The 17,889-nt window shown below is 46.4% G+C and overlaps 1 non-coding gene across 1 annotated transcript; it reads right to left on the minus strand.

The window, feature by feature from the left end:
• Positions 1–9,574: 9,574 nt before the first annotated feature.
• Positions 9,575–9,649, minus strand: Trnas-uga (transfer RNA serine (anticodon UGA)). Its single transcript has one exon. It is a non-coding gene; the product is annotated as a tRNA-Ser (tRNA).
• Positions 9,650–17,889: the final 8,240 nt, after the last annotated feature.

The following is a 17,889-nucleotide window of genomic DNA, read 5'->3' on the forward strand; positions in this document are numbered from 1 at the left end:
ACGTCGTGCTGAATTCCAACGGCTTCGTATCACTAGCAGTCGAGATGACAGGCATCTTATCCGCATGGCTGTAAAGGATCGTGCAGCCACGTCTCATCCCTGAGCCAACAGATGGTGACGTTTGCAAGACAATAACCATCTGCACGAACAGTTCGACGACGTTTGCAGCAGCATGGACTATCACCTAGGAGACTATGGCTGCGGTTACCCTTGACGCTGCATCACAGACACGAGTTTCTGCGATGGTGTACTCAAGAACGAACCTGGGTGCACGAATGGCAAATTTGGGGAAGAATCCAAGTTCTGTTTACAGCATCATGATGTCGCATCCGTGTATGGTGACATCGCGGTGAACACACATTTGAAACGTGTATTCGTCATCGCCATACTGGCGTATCACCCGACGTGATGATATGGGATGCCATTGGTTACACGTCTCGGTCACCTCTTGTTTGCACTGACGGCACTTTGAACAGTGGACGTTACATTTCGGATGTGTTACGACCCGTGGGTCTGCCGGCCGGTGTGGCCGAGCGGTTGTAGGCGCTTCAGTCTGGAACCGCGTGACCTCTACGGTCGCAGGTTCGAATCCAGCCTCGGGCATGGATGTGTGTGATGTCCTTAGGGTAGTTAGGTTTAAGTAGTTCTAAGTTCTAGGGGACTGATGACCTCAGATGTTAAGTCCCATAGTTCTCAGAGCCATTTGAACCATTTGACCCGTGGCTCTAACCTTCATTCGATCCCTGCGAAACCCTTCATTTCAGCAAGATAATGCACGACCGGATGTTGCAGGTCCTGTACGGGCCTTTCTGGATACAGAAAATGTTCGACTGCTGCTCTGGCCAGCACATTCTCCAGATCTCTCACCAACTGAAAACGTCTGGTCAATGGTGGCCGAGCAACTGGCTCGTCACAATACACCAATCACTACTCTTGATGAACTGTGGTATGCATGGGCAGCTGTACCTGTACACGCCATCCAAGCTCTGACTCAATGCCCAGGCGTATCTAAGCCGTTCTCACGGCCAGAGGTGGTTGTTCTGGGTACTGATTTCTCAGGATCTATGCACGCAAATTGCGTTCTAGTATAGTTGTCCAATGAATACCCGCTTATCATCTGCATTTCTTCTTGGTGTAGCAATTTTAATGGCCAGTAGTGTACTTTCCAGATGGTGCTCAGGTAACTACGACACCACACCACCTACTGCAGTCACTATCAGTACAAAGACATGACCCCCTACATCCCCCCGCCCGCCCCCCCCCCCCGTCTTCAAATCCCAGCCCACCCCTCATGAAATACCAATAGATCGACACCGTTTTCCAAGTATTCTAAATTGTTTCCTTCCTTAATATCTCTGTCCAATATTGAATAGCGGTAGGCTGGAGTATGAAAACTGTAATGCGGGACTTTATCGAGTGAGAATTAAATTTTTTGTCAATTTTGGTTCACCTGGTACCACTTATGAAACGTTCACTGTACGCTGCTTCTTCTTGTCGCCCCTCCCCAGCATCGGACCGCAGCAGTAATTGTAGCTGTCCGGTATTCCACATCGGTTTGCGCAGCCGGGCCGTATGCACGCAAATGGAGTGTGCGCTGTGCGCGGGCACGCGTCGGCGGCGTTCATAAGGCGGCCGGGATTAAAGCCGCCGGTTTTGCAGGCGGCCGCGCCAGCGCCCGGGCGCCGTGCCAGCGTACTGCCGCCAGTGGCCGGCCATTGTGAGGGCCGAGCACTGTCGCCAGCGGGGCCCACCTACTGCCCACGCCGAGGCTAATTACTGGCGACGTGGCAGTCGCGGAAGCCTCGACGCGTGTACTTTCACTCCGGTAAGTGGTGCTTCCGTGCCTGAGTAGCGAGCGGAGCTCGTCAGTGAATGCAGTTCACGGGCGAGTAAACTGGAGTATCGAACTAGTGCACCCTCTCCGGTTATCTCCGGTATGTCAATTGTGACGATCAATTTGGAAGCCAGCCAGAGGAAACCTTTGGAAAGTATGTTCCACTACACTTTAGTGATGTTGTTGTTGTGGTCTTCAGTCCAGAGACTGGTTTGATGCAGTTCTCCATGCTACTCTACCCTGTGCAAGCTTCTTCATCTCCCAGTACGTACTGCAGCCTACATCCTTCTGAATCTGTTTAGTGTATTCATCTCTTGGTCTCCCTCTACGATTTTTACCCTCCACGCTACCCTCCAGTACTAAATTGGTGATCCCTTGATGCCTCAGAACATGTCCTACCAACCGATCCCTTCTTCTAGTCAAGTTGTGCTACAAACTCCTCTTCTCCCCAATTCTGTTCAATACCCCTTCATTAGTTATGTGCTCTACCCATCTAATCTTCAGCATTCTTCTGTAGCACCACATTTCGAAAGCTTCTATTCTCTTCTTGTCCAAACTATTTATCGTCCATGTTTCACTTCCATACATGGCTACACTCCATACAAATACTTTCAGAAAAGACTTCCTGACACTTAAATCTATACTCGATGTTAACAAATTTCTCTTCTTCAGAAACGCTTTCCTTGCCATTGCCAGTCTACATTTTATATCCTCTCTACTTCGACCATCATCAGTTATTTTGCTCCCCAAATAGCAAAACTCCTTTACTACTTTAAGTGTCTCATTTCCTAATCTAATTCCCTCAGCATCACCCGACTTAATTCGACTACATTCCATTATCCTCGTTTTGCTTTTGTTGATGTTCATCTTATATCCTCCTTTCAAGACTCTGTCCATTCCATTCAACTGCTCTTCCAAGTCCTTTGCTGTCTCTGACAGAATTACAATGTCATCGGCGAACCTCAAAGTTTTTATTTCTTCTCCATGGATTTTAATACCTACCCCGAAATTTTCTTTTGTTTCCTTTACTGCTTGCTCAATATACAGATTGAATAACATCGGGGAGAGGCTACAACCCTGTCTCACTCCATTCCCAATCGCTGCTTCCCTTTCATGTCCCTCGACTCTTATAACTGCCGTCTGGTTTCTGTACAAATTGTAGATAGCCTTTCGCTCCTGTATTTTACCCCTGCCCCCTACAGAATCTGAAAGAGAGTATTCCAGACAACATTGTCAAAAGCTTTCTCCAAGTCTACAAATGCTAGAAACGTAGGTTTGCCTTTCCTAAATCTATTTTCTAAGATAGGTCGTAGGGTCAGTATTGCCTCACGTGTTTCAACATTTCTACGGAATCCAAACTGATCTTCCCCGAGGTCGGCTTCTACTACACTTTAGTAGATAATTATTTTCCGCAGTAATACTGTTGTTTTTATATCTGTTGGATATTTCTTGGTAACGTCACAACAAACATCACGCGTGGCACAGCTATCGACTAGAGGTTGTGACTCGTGTCTAGATAAGAGGATTGTCCAGAAAGTAAGTTTCGATCGGTCGCGAAATGGAAACCACAGTGAAAACGAGAAACGTGTTATTTGCAACAGTTAGGTACACCTTCCAACTTCTTCTCCACATAGTCGCCGCTCCAACCTCGAGTTTTTCCAACTACTTCTCCACATAGTCGCCGCTCCAACTTCGAGTTCTGTCGTAGTGTTGTATCAGCTTTCCAATATGCTCGTCATAAAAAAGAGCCGCCTGTGCTTTCAGCCAGTTACCTGCACTGGTCTGCAGCTCGTTGTCTGTGGAAAAAATTTGTCTTCATAGCCAGCTATTCTTGTGAGTAGAGATGAGGCTCAGGGAGAGCCAATTACGGACTTTATTGTGCGTGATCAAACACTTCTCATCGGAAACTCTGCAGGAGCGTCTTCATTGCCCCTGCAGTGAGTGGCCGAGAATTGGCATGAAGAAGGAACTGTTCGACTGTTGTGTTATGTGGGTTGCGTGACACAGGCGAAACCTCTAACCAGGCCTTCATAATTGGCGGGAGACGCTATTCCCTGCACTTCTTTACATACTTCCTGTTAACTCAAAACTGAAAAGAGCGACGCTGCACTATCGACGGGCATACTAGAGACACTGCCCAACACATCTGTCAAAAGCTTTAGCGGATTTTCCCAGTGGTTTCCATGGCGACAGATCGGAACTTACTTTCTTGACAGCCCTTGTACACTGACGGCAAAAGATCGCAACACCAAGATGAAGTTGTGTAACATAAACTAAAGTTGGTAGGCGTGTTTCTAGGTCTGAAATATGACTTTATTCCAGTTACGCACCAGTCGTACAAGAGTAGCGCTAGTAGCGCCAGTATGAAGAAGCAAATCAAGTTTGCTGTAATTAACAAAAAAAATGATTCGAATGGCTCTGAGCACTAAGGGACTTAATTGCTTAACTGCTGTGGTCATCAGTCCCCTAGAACTTAGAACTACTTAAACCTAACTAACCTAAGGACATTACACACATCCATGCCCGACGCAGGATTCGAACCGGCGACCGTAGCGGTCGCGCGGCTCCAGACTGTAGCGCCTAGAACCGCTTGGCCACTCCGGCCGGCTTTAATTACACACTATAAAGATCGTGAGCGTTAGTTACCTATGAGACTGGACGTAGTGAGTTGACGTTAGTCAAGAATGCCTTTAAGGCAACATAGATGCAATTATGAACACATCACTGAGTTTAAACGAGGTCGTGTAATAGGACTACAAGTATTTGGATGCTCGTTCTGCGATGTTAGAGGAGGATCTGGCAATAATATAGCCACTGTACGTGATTACTGGCAGCGTTGGTCACGGGACTCTATGGTCGCAAGAAGAGCAGGCTCTCGACGGCAACGTGGCACTACCGCGAGGAAAGACCACCGTCTTCGTCGCATCGTATTCCATGTGCAGCAGCAATCTGAGCAGCAGTTGACAGCACAGTGACACAACGAACTGTTACAAATCGGTTACTTCAAGGACAGCTCCCAACCACCCTGTAGCGTGCATTCCACTGACACCACACCACGTTCGGAGCTCGTGGTCGTGCAGTAGCGATCTCGGTTCCCACGCCCGGGTTCCCGGGTTCGATTCCCGGCGGGGTCAGGGATTTTCTCTGCCTCGTGCTGACTGGGTGTTGTGTGCTGTTCTTAGGTTAGTTGGGTTTAAGTAGTTCTAAGTTCTAGGGGACTGATGACCATAGATGTTGAGTGTCATAGTGCTCAGAGCCATTTGAACCATTTTTGAACACCACACCACCGCCACTTGCAGTGGTGCCAAGCGAGAGCTCATTGGAGGGTTGATTGTAGATAGGTTGTGTTTTCTGATGGAAGCTGGTTCTGCTCCGGTGTCAGTGATGGCCATATGTTGGTTAAAAGAAGGCCAGTTGTGGCCCTGCAGCCAGCCAACCAGTCTGTGTGCTAGACACACTGGAGCTTCTCCTGGGGTTATGGTCTGGAGTGCAGTTTCGTATGAGAGCAGGAGCACTCTCGCGGCTATCCCACGCACTAGGAATGCAAAACTGTACGTGAGTCTGGTGATTCGACCTGTTGTGCTGCCATTCATAAACATCAGTATAACACAATATACTACTCCCCCACATACCGCTGTTGCAACCCAACATGCTCTATAGATTGTCGACATGTTTTGTTACCCTGCTCTATCACTAAATCTGCCTCCAGTCGGGCACATATGCGACTTCATCGGACAGCTCCAGCATCATCCACAACCAGCATTATCTGTCGGTGTACTGACTGTCCAAGTGCAACAGGCATTGGACTTCATCCCACAAAGTGACATCCGGCACCTTTACGACGCAAAGCATGCTCTTTTGCATGCTTACATTCAACATGTGACGGTTACACCGCTTATTAATATACCAGCATTTCACATTTTCAGTGGCTTATCTTTTCTCCTGCAATGTTAAACGTGGTACCTAGAAAAATGTATTCTCGAAATTTCATTACCCTCCATTAATAACTTTTTGGTGTTGTAATTTTTTCCCTCAGTGTGTATAAGTATGAGAAATGCACGCACAAGTGTAAGTTCCGTGTTCGATTCTCGCTTCATCCCACAGATTTAATCGACCTGGAAGTTTCAAAAACTGCTGCAAAGTGAAAATTCATTCATCAAAAGTCTCCTAGCGAACTGTCCACTGTTAAAAGCTACGATAGTTGAAGGCGATCCTTCTTATCAATATGTTGCTGCCTATCACAGCTGGCTCTACATGCGTCGGTATTTCGCAAATCATGAATTCTTAGTCACTCGTGACGCAGTTGGTTCAAATCGCTCTGAACACTATGGGACTTAACTGCTGAGGTCATCAGTCCCCTAGAACTTATAACTACTTAAACCTAACTAACCTAAGGACAATACACACATTCATACTCGAGGCAGGATTCGAACCTGCGACTGTAGCGGTCGCGCGGCTGCAGACTGTAGCGCCGAGAACCGCTCGGCCACTCCGGCCTGCCGTGACGCAGTGACACTTCTATAAAGTACGAGTATACGGAACACCAGATTAACTGTGAAAATAGGATTGGGGAGTTTTTAGGGAAAAAAAAACCATAGCATCTCACTGTCAATGAAGGGAAGTCTTGAGGCGTAAAATTAGCTTCTGGTTTACTCCAAGAGAATGTTACAAAAAAAAAAAAAAAAATTGTTCAAATGGCTCTGAGCACTATGGGACTTAACATCTATGGTCATCAGTCCCCTAGAACTTAGAACTACTTGAACCTAACTTACCTAAGGACATCACACAACACCCAGCCATCACGAGGCAGAGAAAATCCCTGACCCCGCCGGGAATCGAACCTGGGAACCCGGGCGGGGGAAGCGAGAACGCTACCGCACGACCACGAGCTGCGGGCGAATGTTACAGATCCGTTACTTTTCACGATACACAGTAGGCAACATCGGAGTTTCCATGAGGATTTTGTAAAAGATGCTGTTTTATACGGTGAAGTGGCAAAGCTAGAAAATTATAACCAAATGCGGGAAGACCTGTAGTGGACGACGTTTGGTACAGGGCGTGGCAGCTGATACTCAGTATCATTAGATGTAATGACAGCGTATACATAGACAGACAGGTGCATTATGGTGTCAGTACCGACTGGAGTACAATCTCTGGGAGCAGTAACTTCAACAAAATATCTAGGAGTATGCATATGGACCGATCTAACATGGGCCGGCTGGGGTGGCCGGGCGGTTCTAGGCGCTACAGTCTGGACCCGCGCGACCACTACGGTCGCAGGTTCGAATCCTGCCTCGGACATGGATGTGTGTGATATCCTTAGGTTAGTTAGGTTTAAGTAGTTCTATGTTCTAGGGGACTGATGACCTCAGAAGTTAAGTCCCATAGTGCTCAGAGCCATTTGAACCATTCGATCTAACATGGTACGACTAATCGCCGGAGAGGCAGATGCCAGACTGAGATTCATTGGAAGAATCCTCGGGAAATGTAGTCCACCAACAAAGGAGGCATCTTACAAAACCATCATTCGACCAGTGTTTGAATATGGGACATCGGTATGAGATTCGTACCAGACAGAATCGATAGAGGAAATGGAGAATATCCCAAGAAGAGCAGTGCGTTTCGTTACGGGTTCATGTAGTAAGCACGAAAGCGCTATGGAGATGGTCAACCAACTCCTGCGGCAGCTGCTGTAAGAGATGCCTTTTGTGTCACACTGCGATTTATTGTTTGAGTGGCGAAAGCGTACTTTCCTAGAAGAGTGAACAAATACACTATGTGATCAAAAGTATCCGGACACCTGGCTGAAAATGACTTACAAGTTCGTGGCGCCCTCCATCGGTAATGCTGAAATTCAATATGGTGTTGGCCCACTCTTAGCCTTGATGAAAGCTTCCACTCTCGCAGGCACACGTGCAATCAGTAATTGGAGAGTCCCATGGGCCGGGCAGTGTGATCTGCCCACGACCAACTGCGCAGATACCGCGTGTCCTGTTCAACATGTGCTACACTAGAAGTCTCCCTGTGCTTTATTTTGAATGCCATTAATTCGAGCCCTCGCTAATAACAGAGATTCCTAAATCTGCGACTCTTGTGTTTATACGTATTTTGAATTCGTTTGTTATCTATGGTTGCAAGTTGCAGATTCACGGCTTCATACACACATCAAAAGAGGTTTGCATCACCTCGGTTCCGAGAGTTCCGGAACTTGTACAGAAAACTGGAATAGAGATCAACATAAACGTCATTTCCGTCCTCTTTTTTTTTTTTTTTTTTTTTTTTTTTTTTTTTTTTTTTTTTTTATACGAAAACCATACATTGCTTGTTGTATGCATGTTGTTCCGTCAAACAGCAAGATCTTCACAGGTGGTGGTCCAGATTGCTCTACACACCAGTACCCCTATTACCCAGCAGCACCTCCTCTTGCATTGATGCATACCTGTATATGCCGTGGCATACTATCCACAAGTTAATCAAGATTGTCCCACTCCTGAATGGCGATTCGGTGTAGATCCATAGGAGTGGTTGGTGGGTCACGTCGTCCATAAACAGCCCGTTTCAACCTATCCCAGTTATGTTTGATAGGGTTCATGTCTGGAGAATATGCTGGCCACTCTAGTGGAACAATGTCGTTATCCTGAAGGACGTCATTTACAAGACGTGCACGATGGGGGCGCGAATTGTCGTCCATGAGGACGAATGCCTTGCCAATATGCTGCCGGTATGGTTGCACAGTCGGCCGGAGGATGGCGTTCACGTATCGTATAGCCGTCACGGCACCTTCCACGACCACCAGCGGCTTACGTCGGCTCCACATAATGGCTCCCCAAAACAGTAGGGAGCCTCCACCTTGCTGCACACTCTGGACAATGTGACAGTGTGTCTAAGGCGTTCAGCCTGACCGGGTTGCCTCCGAACACGTCTCCGACGATTGTCTGGTTGAAGGCAAATGCTACACTCATTGGTGAAGAGAATGTGATGCCAATCCTGAGCGGTCCATTCGGCATGTTGGTGGCCCCATCTGTACCACGCTACATGTGTCGTGGTTGGAAACATGGACCTCGCCATGGACACTGGGAGTGAAGTTCCGCATCATGCAGCCTATTGCACACAGTTTGAGTCGTAACACGACGTCCTTTGGCTGCACGAAAAGTATTATTAGACATGGTGCATAGCTGTTAAGGTTCCTCCGAGCCATAATCCGTAGGTAGTGTCATCCACTGCAGTAACAGCCCTTGAGCGGCCTAAACGAGGCATGTCATCAACAGTTCCTGTCTCTCTGTACCCCCACCCCCCGCCCACCATGTCCGGACAACATCGCTTTGGTTCACTCCAAGACACCTGGACACTTACCTTGTTGAGAGCCCTTCTTGGCACAAAGTAACAATACGGACGGGATCGAACCTCGGTATTGGCCGTCTAGGCATAGTTCAACTACAGACAACACAAGCTGTGTACCTCCTTCCTGGCGGAATGAATGAAACTGAACTGCATCACAGATATGCAAAACAATGTCTGGGGAATTTGGTGGCCAGCGGAAGTGTTTAAACTCAGAAGACTGCTCCTGAAACCAGTTTGTAGCAATTCTGGACGTGTGGGGTGTCGCATTGTCCTGCTGGAATCGCCCAAGTCCGTCGGAATGCACAATGGACATTAATGGATGCATGAAATCACATTGAAATCCAGACCTTTAGCTGCTTACAGGCATTATAAGTATCATTGGGGACAGTTGAAAATGTGTGTCCCGACCGGGACTCGAACCCAGGATCTCCTGCTTTCATGGCAGATGCTCTATCCGTCTAAGCCACCGAGGACACAGAGAATAGTGCGACTGCAGGGACGTATCTCTGGCACGCTCCCCGTGAGATCCACAGTTCCAGCTTGCTTTCTACACACTACATTTGTAGTGCCCTTGCTCACTATACTCATCACTCGCGGCAGTCAATCTACCGATTCCCGTAAGAGTTCGGGCAATGTGAGTGCATCCGCACTGAACAAGATCATTGGCCGGTATGCCTGATCTATATGAATACGGTATCTATTCTTTCGGACATGTTCGAAAGAACAGACGCCACCTTCATATGAACGGATGCAGGTGATCAGTCAGGATGCTTACGTACGTGTCACCTGTCAGAGTCTCATCTAGACGTGTCAGGCGTCCCATATAACTCCAATTGCTCACGCCTCACACCATTACAGAGCCTCCACCAGCATGAACAGTCCCCTGCTGACATGCTGGGTCTGGATTCATGAGGTTGTCTCCATACCCGTACACTTCCATACAATCTGAAACGAGACCCGTCCGACCAGGCAACATATTTCCAGTCATCAACAGTACAATGTCGGTGTTCACGGGCCCAGGCGAAAAGTAAAGCGTTGTGTTGTGCTATCATCGAGGGTACACGAGTAGGCTTTCGGTTCTGAATGACCATATCGATGATGTTTCGTTGAATGGTTCGTTCAAAAATGGTTCAAATGGCTCTGAGCGCTATGGGACTTAACATCCGAGGTCATCAGTCTCCTAGAACTTAGAACTACGTAAACCTAGCTAACCTAAGGACATCAAACACATCCATGCCCGAGACAGGATTCGAACCTGCGACCGTAGCAGTCGCGCGATTCTGGAATGAAGGGCCTAGAACCGCTCGGCCACAACGGCCGGCCGAGTGGTTCGTACGCTGACACTTGTTGATGGTCCGCTACTGAAATCTGAGGGCTGCACTTGTGTCACGTTCAACGATTCTCTTCAGTCGTCGTTGGTCCCGTTCTTGCAGGATCTTTTGCCGGCCGCAGCCATGTCAGAGATTTGATGTTTTACCGGATTCCTGATATTCACTGTACACTCGTGAAATGGTCGCACGGGAAAAATCCCCACTTCAACGCTACTTCGGAGGTGCTGCGTCCCATCGCTCGTGCGCCGACTATAACACCATGTTCAGACTCACTTAAATCTTGATAACCTGCAGTATCCGATCTAACATCTGCGCCGGACACTTGTCTTATATAGGAGTTGCCAACCGCAGCGCCATATTTTGACTGTTTACATATCTTTGTATTTGAATACGCAAGCCTATACCAGTTTCTTTGGCACTTCAGTGTAAGACAATAGTTACAATGAAGTCATCGCGACTTATAATGGTCTCCTGGACATTTCAAAATGCGGGGAACGGTTTTTAATTGGGTGTGTCATCACCGTGGACGACAACGCATGCTCTTCAACGTACTGCCATGCTGGTGACAAGGCTGATTAGGAGTTACTGTGGTATGGCGTTCGTTCCTCCGCTAACGCAGCTAACTGCAGGATGGTCGTTGTGTTGGTGCATGTGGGTGCGCTGCAATACGTCTCCCCAACGAGTATCACACGTGTTCGACGGAATTTAGGTCGGGGAATGGGGAGGTCAGCCCCTTCGTCGAATATCCTCTTGTCACAAGAGCTCTCCCACCAGTGCTTTTCAATGCGGTGGCGGGGACGAAAGCACCAACGATATGATGCACATTGCGAGGGAGTTGTTGTTGTTGTGGTCTTCAGTCCTGAGACTGGTTTGATGCAGCTCTCTATGCTACTCTATCCTGTGCAAGCTTCTTCATCTCCCAGTACCTACTGCAACCTACATACTCCTGTATGGGGAGTATGGTGTCACAATAACACTGACCAATTACTGCCTCATGTTTCAAAATCTGGAGATCAGTACGTCCATGCAATATTATGCGTCCCTACATCATAACAATTGGACCACCAAAAGTATCGTTGTCGGAGTATGAGAAAGTCCAGAATCACTAGTCAGACTGCTCTCATCTAATAAAAGCGAGCGGCCCCGCTACTTGTTGGTCGAGTCTCTATGCTCTTGGCACCAACGAAAACTGTGCCGCCGACGTGCGCATGCAAAGGGACAACGTACTTATAGTTCGGCAAAGAGACCACCCCCACTGCAGTCGTACCAGTGAGGTGCGTGAGATTGCATGCCTTGCTGTTTTGTTAAATGTGGTTGCAATTGGTCCGCCGTCTGCCTCCGGTAGCTGAGTGGTAAGCGCGACAGAATGTCAATCCTACGGGTCCGGGTTCGATTCCCGGCTGAGTCGGAGATTTTCTCCGCTTAGGAACTGGGTGTTGTGTTGTCCTAATCATCATCATTTCATCCCCATCGACGCGCAAGTCGCCGAAGTGGCGTCAAATCGAAAGAGTTGCACCCGGCGAACGCTCTACCGACGGGAGGCCCTAGCCACACGACATTCACATTTATTAGTCCGCTGTTTGACATAGGCCCTTTCTTCTCTCTTGCACAATGGAACGGCCTTCTGCTGCTGTAGTCCTTGGTCCTTCGGCACGGAGTGCCTTTGGTTAGGAACGCTCAGCATACACGTGAAACAGTGCTGCGAGCAATACATAACTGTTGAGCTATACTCACCCTACTTCGAGTTACCCGTTGATTCATCTCCGTGTGAAGTGATCCAGATGTACTCTTCAGGCCATGTTGTAATGAAGAACGCTGCCATAGCGCACAGTAAGTACTCGCTGACTGACACACTCTGTCTTTTCCCATTGCTTCAACTGCCTCGTGTTGCGGGGCCAGCCCCATTTGGCGCTATAATTACTCTGTCCTCGCACCGTGTGAAGTGCAGCTTTCTGTGCGCGATTTTGAGACCAGTGGCAACGAGCCATCGCACTTTAATTCATTTCCACCCAGTTGTTAATATGTATGTAGTACAAAAAGATACGTCCTGGCAGATTGATTGACTGACTCAATCATCATCGCCAAGCCCTAACCGCTGAAGATAGTAACTTCAGATTTGGAATGGGCGTCATTGAGCTTATACTGTAGACTTCGTTTAACAAAGGCCTTTTCGAAATTCCATCCCCTAACTTCCATTACCTAAAGTAATGCGTGTTTGAGCAATTTTGGAAATTCAATCCATGATGCCATTAATTTTTTTAGAAATAAATCTCTAGTAACTACTAAAACATTTTTAAATGTACATCTACAGAAACTGGTATGTGACCAATCGGTTGAAAATAAAGAAAGACCACGTTTTTCAGTGTTTCTCAAAAAACAACCTTAGGGGGTTAAAATAGGGGCTCAAATATTTTATGTAAATATTTCATTGTGAAAGTATTTTAACGCTAAATCGAAGAAATTTTTTATTTTTCTTCTCGGTAAAATATATGTGTTTTGATGTTTTTGGAAATTCAACTACTAGCAGTAAAGACGGGTACGGAAGTTTTTATGCAAATATTTCATTACGAAAGCATTTTTTAACAATAATTCTCTGAAAATTTGTACTTCGCTTCGCGGATGGAAATTCAAAAACTGATGTTTCAGTTTTTTTTCGCAATTCAACAGAGGACAAAATTACCGGCATTTTAAACCAGTTGTAAAGCTAAATCTAAAAAAAAAATTGTACTGAACTTCTAAGGAAATATTTGTTAAGGAATGAAAGTTTCTGTGAATATATAACCACAAGAACTTAGAAGGCAAGATTAAGAAAGAACTCAGTTGATAGAATAACTCTTTAATGACAAGTACACTTGGAAAATATCACGCTACTACGGGCTTAATTAGCATGAAAAGTTCAGAATATGTTGCGATTTGGCCGGCCGGAGTGGCCGAGCGGTTCTAGGCGCTACAGTCTGGAACCGCACGACCGCTACGGTCGCAGGTTCGAATCCTGCCTCGGGCATGGATGTGTGTGATGCACTTAGGTTACTTAGGTTTAAGTAGTTCTAAGTTGTAGGGGACTGATGACCTCAAATGTTAAGTCCCATAGTGCTCAGAGCTATTTTTTTGTTGCGATTTGTAAATAACGTAAAAATTCGATTAAAGACAAAAAGCAAGAAAGAAAAAAAGAAATCTGTGCGGACCGTATAGCCTACGCGAGCAAAGCAGAGGGTGCTACTCTAGTATCTATCCTGTACATAAATTCTGTAGGACAGTGTATTCTTTTACTAGTGGGCACAGCTAACCAATAGTTGCTGGTGACGGGCGATACATGCATCACAATCAACAATGAACGGAATGAAAAATGTAAATAAAATAATAAATATGGTTATCTACGACGTGTGAAGCTACAGAATTCTCATAACAAGGTGAAGGTTTTTGTAAAATCATAGAAAAAATAAAACGGAAAATGGGAAATAAATACTGAAAGTAAACAGCCTGAACGAAGGGAGGCCTGAAGGCGCCATTATGCCGTGTTCCTGGCCTGCAATGAGATACAGTTCAAGAGGATGAGAGGCTGAAGACTGAATTCGCAGCACGCACAAACGTGCTGCTGTTGAGAGAACGTGGAAGTTACTAGACAGTGCGCCGGCAGAGACGCTGGAAGGCATTCTGCCAGGGCACAGAGCTGCAGCAGATTACCGTTAAACGCGGCGGCCGCGATGCGCGCTGCGTGCATCTCAACTCCGCGACGCGCCTGGTCTTGACACCGAGGCGCGTGCGCAGTAGCTGCAGTTGTAGCTGCAGGTGGTAGTTGTAGCTGCGCTCCTCTCCACTCTCCCAGCACAGCTTGTCGCTGGCAGGCCGATACGCGCAGCTCTCTTAACATGAGCGCTGCCAAGATACACACACACGGACACACACACACACACACACACACACACACAGGGACACATACACACACACACACACACACACACACACACTCACTCACGCGCGCGCGCACGCTCAGAAGAGGAGCGCCAAACCTCTGGCGTGCAGCTGGCCGCCTTCTACCTACCGCAGTGCATCAAACTAGGTGGACGCTGTCCAAATGACTATACTGTCACCGAGGTGGACATAAAATTTCTTTAGCTGATGAAACTGATGAAGAACGATTAATGATGATTTACTAAGAAGTGTGAACAGCTCATGATGCTACTTTCGAGACCGGAGGTGAAAAACAAGAATTTCGATACACGACCTGTCTGCGGAAATTCATTGGCTTCTGAATTAAAAAGTAGTGGAGATACTAGAGACAATTAGAACAGAAGAGATTAGAAAGCTCTGAGGCAGGGATACAGTCATTCTATCCTGCTGTTAAACATGTACGTCGAGGAAGCAATCAAGAACACAAAAAAGGTCAGAGAATTCACGGTGACAGGACGTCAGTGACAAGATTTTCTGATGATTTTGTTGTCCTCCGTGAAACCGGAGCAGAGTTAAAGGACGGGCTGAATGAAATCTACAGTGGACTGGGAATAAGCTATGGAACGAAAATGAATCTGAGAGCATCGCAAGTATTAAAGAGCGGCAAAAAATACATTAGCTGCAAACTTAAAATGAAAATTGTGGTCGACGCAATAGAAGAACTGAAAGTATTCCACTATTTTCCACTCGTGGTCCCATGTAAAAAAAAGAAAAAACACGCGCGACGGACAAAGCAAGTGGTTCGAACGAAGCCGAACAGCACAGACAAAGAAAGCGTTGAAACTTCCTTGTGAATTTAAACTTTGTATCGGATCGGGACCCGAACTTGAAACCTGCAAAACTGCTAAAAATAATCAGTACCTCCACCCCCCCCCCCATTCTTTCAGCAATCGAACTTCTATGTATAAAATATCTGTTTCACGCATCTCAGTTTTTATGACGTCATATGTCCTGAATTGTTTGTCGTACAATTTTGCAGGTACAGGCAGTGACGTATGTCGATGCTGTCTGCAGACGTGTTGCGAATAGAGATAGTAGTAAAGAAGTAATAAATTAAAACGCCATACTAGATGGTGGAGTTCTACTGCATGAGCAGTGAAAAAAAATTTCCTTTCATTATTGTGTGGGGAGGTGCCAGCGAGAAAAACTTTCGAAAATGCTTTAAATTATGTGTCATTTTGCTGAATACAGCATGGTGATTTGCTTGGCGTGACACAAAGGCGCATTAACACAATTTATTCACTATCGATTTCGGTCTAAGACCATCATCTGAAAAACTGGGGAAAACATATAATGGCCGTGCGGTTCTAGGCGCTTCAGTCTGGAACTGCGTGACCGCTACGGTCGCAGGTTCGAATCCTGCCTCGGGCATGGATGTGTGTGATGTCCTTAGGTTACTTAGGTTTAAGTAGTTCTAAGTTCTAGGGGACAGATGACCACAGATGTTAAGTCCCATAGTGCTCAGAGCCATTTGAAAACCTATCAGATGTCATTCAGTCGGAAACGCAAGATCACATTCACTATCAAGCTCATGACTGACAGTGATTTTCCCGCGTCAGCCTTTATTGTCACACACACACACACACACAAATTATTTCTGATACGGTAAAATCAGTGTCTGCCTAGCTTTTGTTCATGAGCTTGGTACGTAAAGTGATTTTATGTTTCTTGGTGAGTGACATGTTTTATATTGGCCAGATTTTCGTACCAGACGGTTGTATTAGACAGAAACCGGCACCAAACAAACTGTTGTAATGGAATTTTGTGACATGAGTTTCCTGGAATTTAGTACCTGACCTGTTGTGCTGAACATAACAGAAGTAAATCTATGGAGCCTCTAGCACACAGTTCTTGTTTCCGCCGCTAGTAGGTGCTGTCGCCGAAAAATCCAAGACGGCGCGGGTGAGAAATTCAAAAATAGAACGTGTTAGTGGCAAGAAATTTAGGAAACTTCAAAATGATGGTGCTGGAAAATTTAAAAAATCCACGATGGCTATATTGGGAAATTGAAAAAGTTAAAATGGTGGTGTGGAAGCAAATTTCTAAACAAATGCAAGGTGGCGCAATTAGCCCACTAGTACTTGGTACCCTTCTCCTCTCCCCCTCATTATTCCCCTTCCTCCTCCTCTAGCCTCCAGCCAATTATAGCGTAGTATAATAGAGAGTATTAAAATGAGGCGGCCAATGAGAATGTAGCTTCACTTACTGTGTTAAACCCTTAATGTAAGGTTATATCTCTGAATCAGTAGGTTAAGAGAGCATTTTAATTTTTTTTAAATCTAGTCAGTAATTGTATGAAATACTGAAAATCAGAATTTTGTTCAAAACACAATGACTCTGAGCACTATGGGACTCAACATCTGAGGTCATAAGTCCGCTAGAACTTAGAACTACTTAAATCTAACTCACCTAAGGACATCACACACATCCATACCCGAGGCAGGATTCGAACCTGCGACCGTAGCGGTCGCGCGGTTCCAGACTGAAGCGCCTAGAACCGCTCGGCCATATCTGCCGGCTCAGAATTGGAAGCAGTTAGATACGCAACTTGCAGCTGGGACTGGCTTATTATTATAAATGGGCTTTAAGATTGACAAAGAAAATTCAGAAAACGATTGTCTAGAGTATAGTCATATATCCAAGTGAATCGTGGAAAACCAGAAAACATTACAACTGGAGCCCTTGAGACGTGGTGTTACATGAAGACAGTTAAGTGAACTTACGAGATAAGAGATGAGTTCCACCACATAAATGGCGAAGAAAGAAATATGTGTAAAACAGTAGCTAAAAAAACCGGCAATGTGACAGGATATACTCGTATATTAAGACATCAGGGAATAACGTCCATGGTAGAGGCAACGTTGGAGGGCAAAGTTGACGGGCAGCACAGAGATTGAAATACGTACAAGTAATAACGGAGAACATTCCATATAAATGCTACTCTAATATGAAGGAAATCATGGCGGGCTGCACCAAACCAGTGAGATCTAAGCTAAAACTTAACTTCATCCGAACAGGCCTTGAAGGCCCAACGGTAACGACCGACCGTCGTGTCATCCTCACAGGACGCTGATGTAGAGGAGCATGTGGTCAGCACACCACTCTTACGGCCGTTGTCAGTTTTCGTGACCGGAGCCGCTACTTCCCACTCAAACAACTCCTCAATTGGCCTCACAAGGAGTGAGTGCAACCCGCTTGCCGACAGCGCGTGGTAGACCGGCCGGTCAACCATCCAAATGCTAACCGAGCCCGATAGTGCTTAACATCGGTGATCTGACAGGAACCATTGTTACCATTACGGCAAGGCCGTTGACAAAAACAGCCAGAAACCTAATTCAAAAATGTAGTTCATTCTCATTGCTCATACGTTTCTAAGGCTTCATCTACACCGCTACCGACACTCCACAAGCTTCTGTAAAGGATGCGGCGGAC

This window comes from Schistocerca cancellata, chromosome 8 (assembly GCF_023864275.1).
Source record: "Schistocerca cancellata isolate TAMUIC-IGC-003103 chromosome 8, iqSchCanc2.1, whole genome shotgun sequence".
Classification (NCBI taxonomy): Eukaryota; Metazoa; Arthropoda; class Insecta; order Orthoptera; family Acrididae; genus Schistocerca; species Schistocerca cancellata.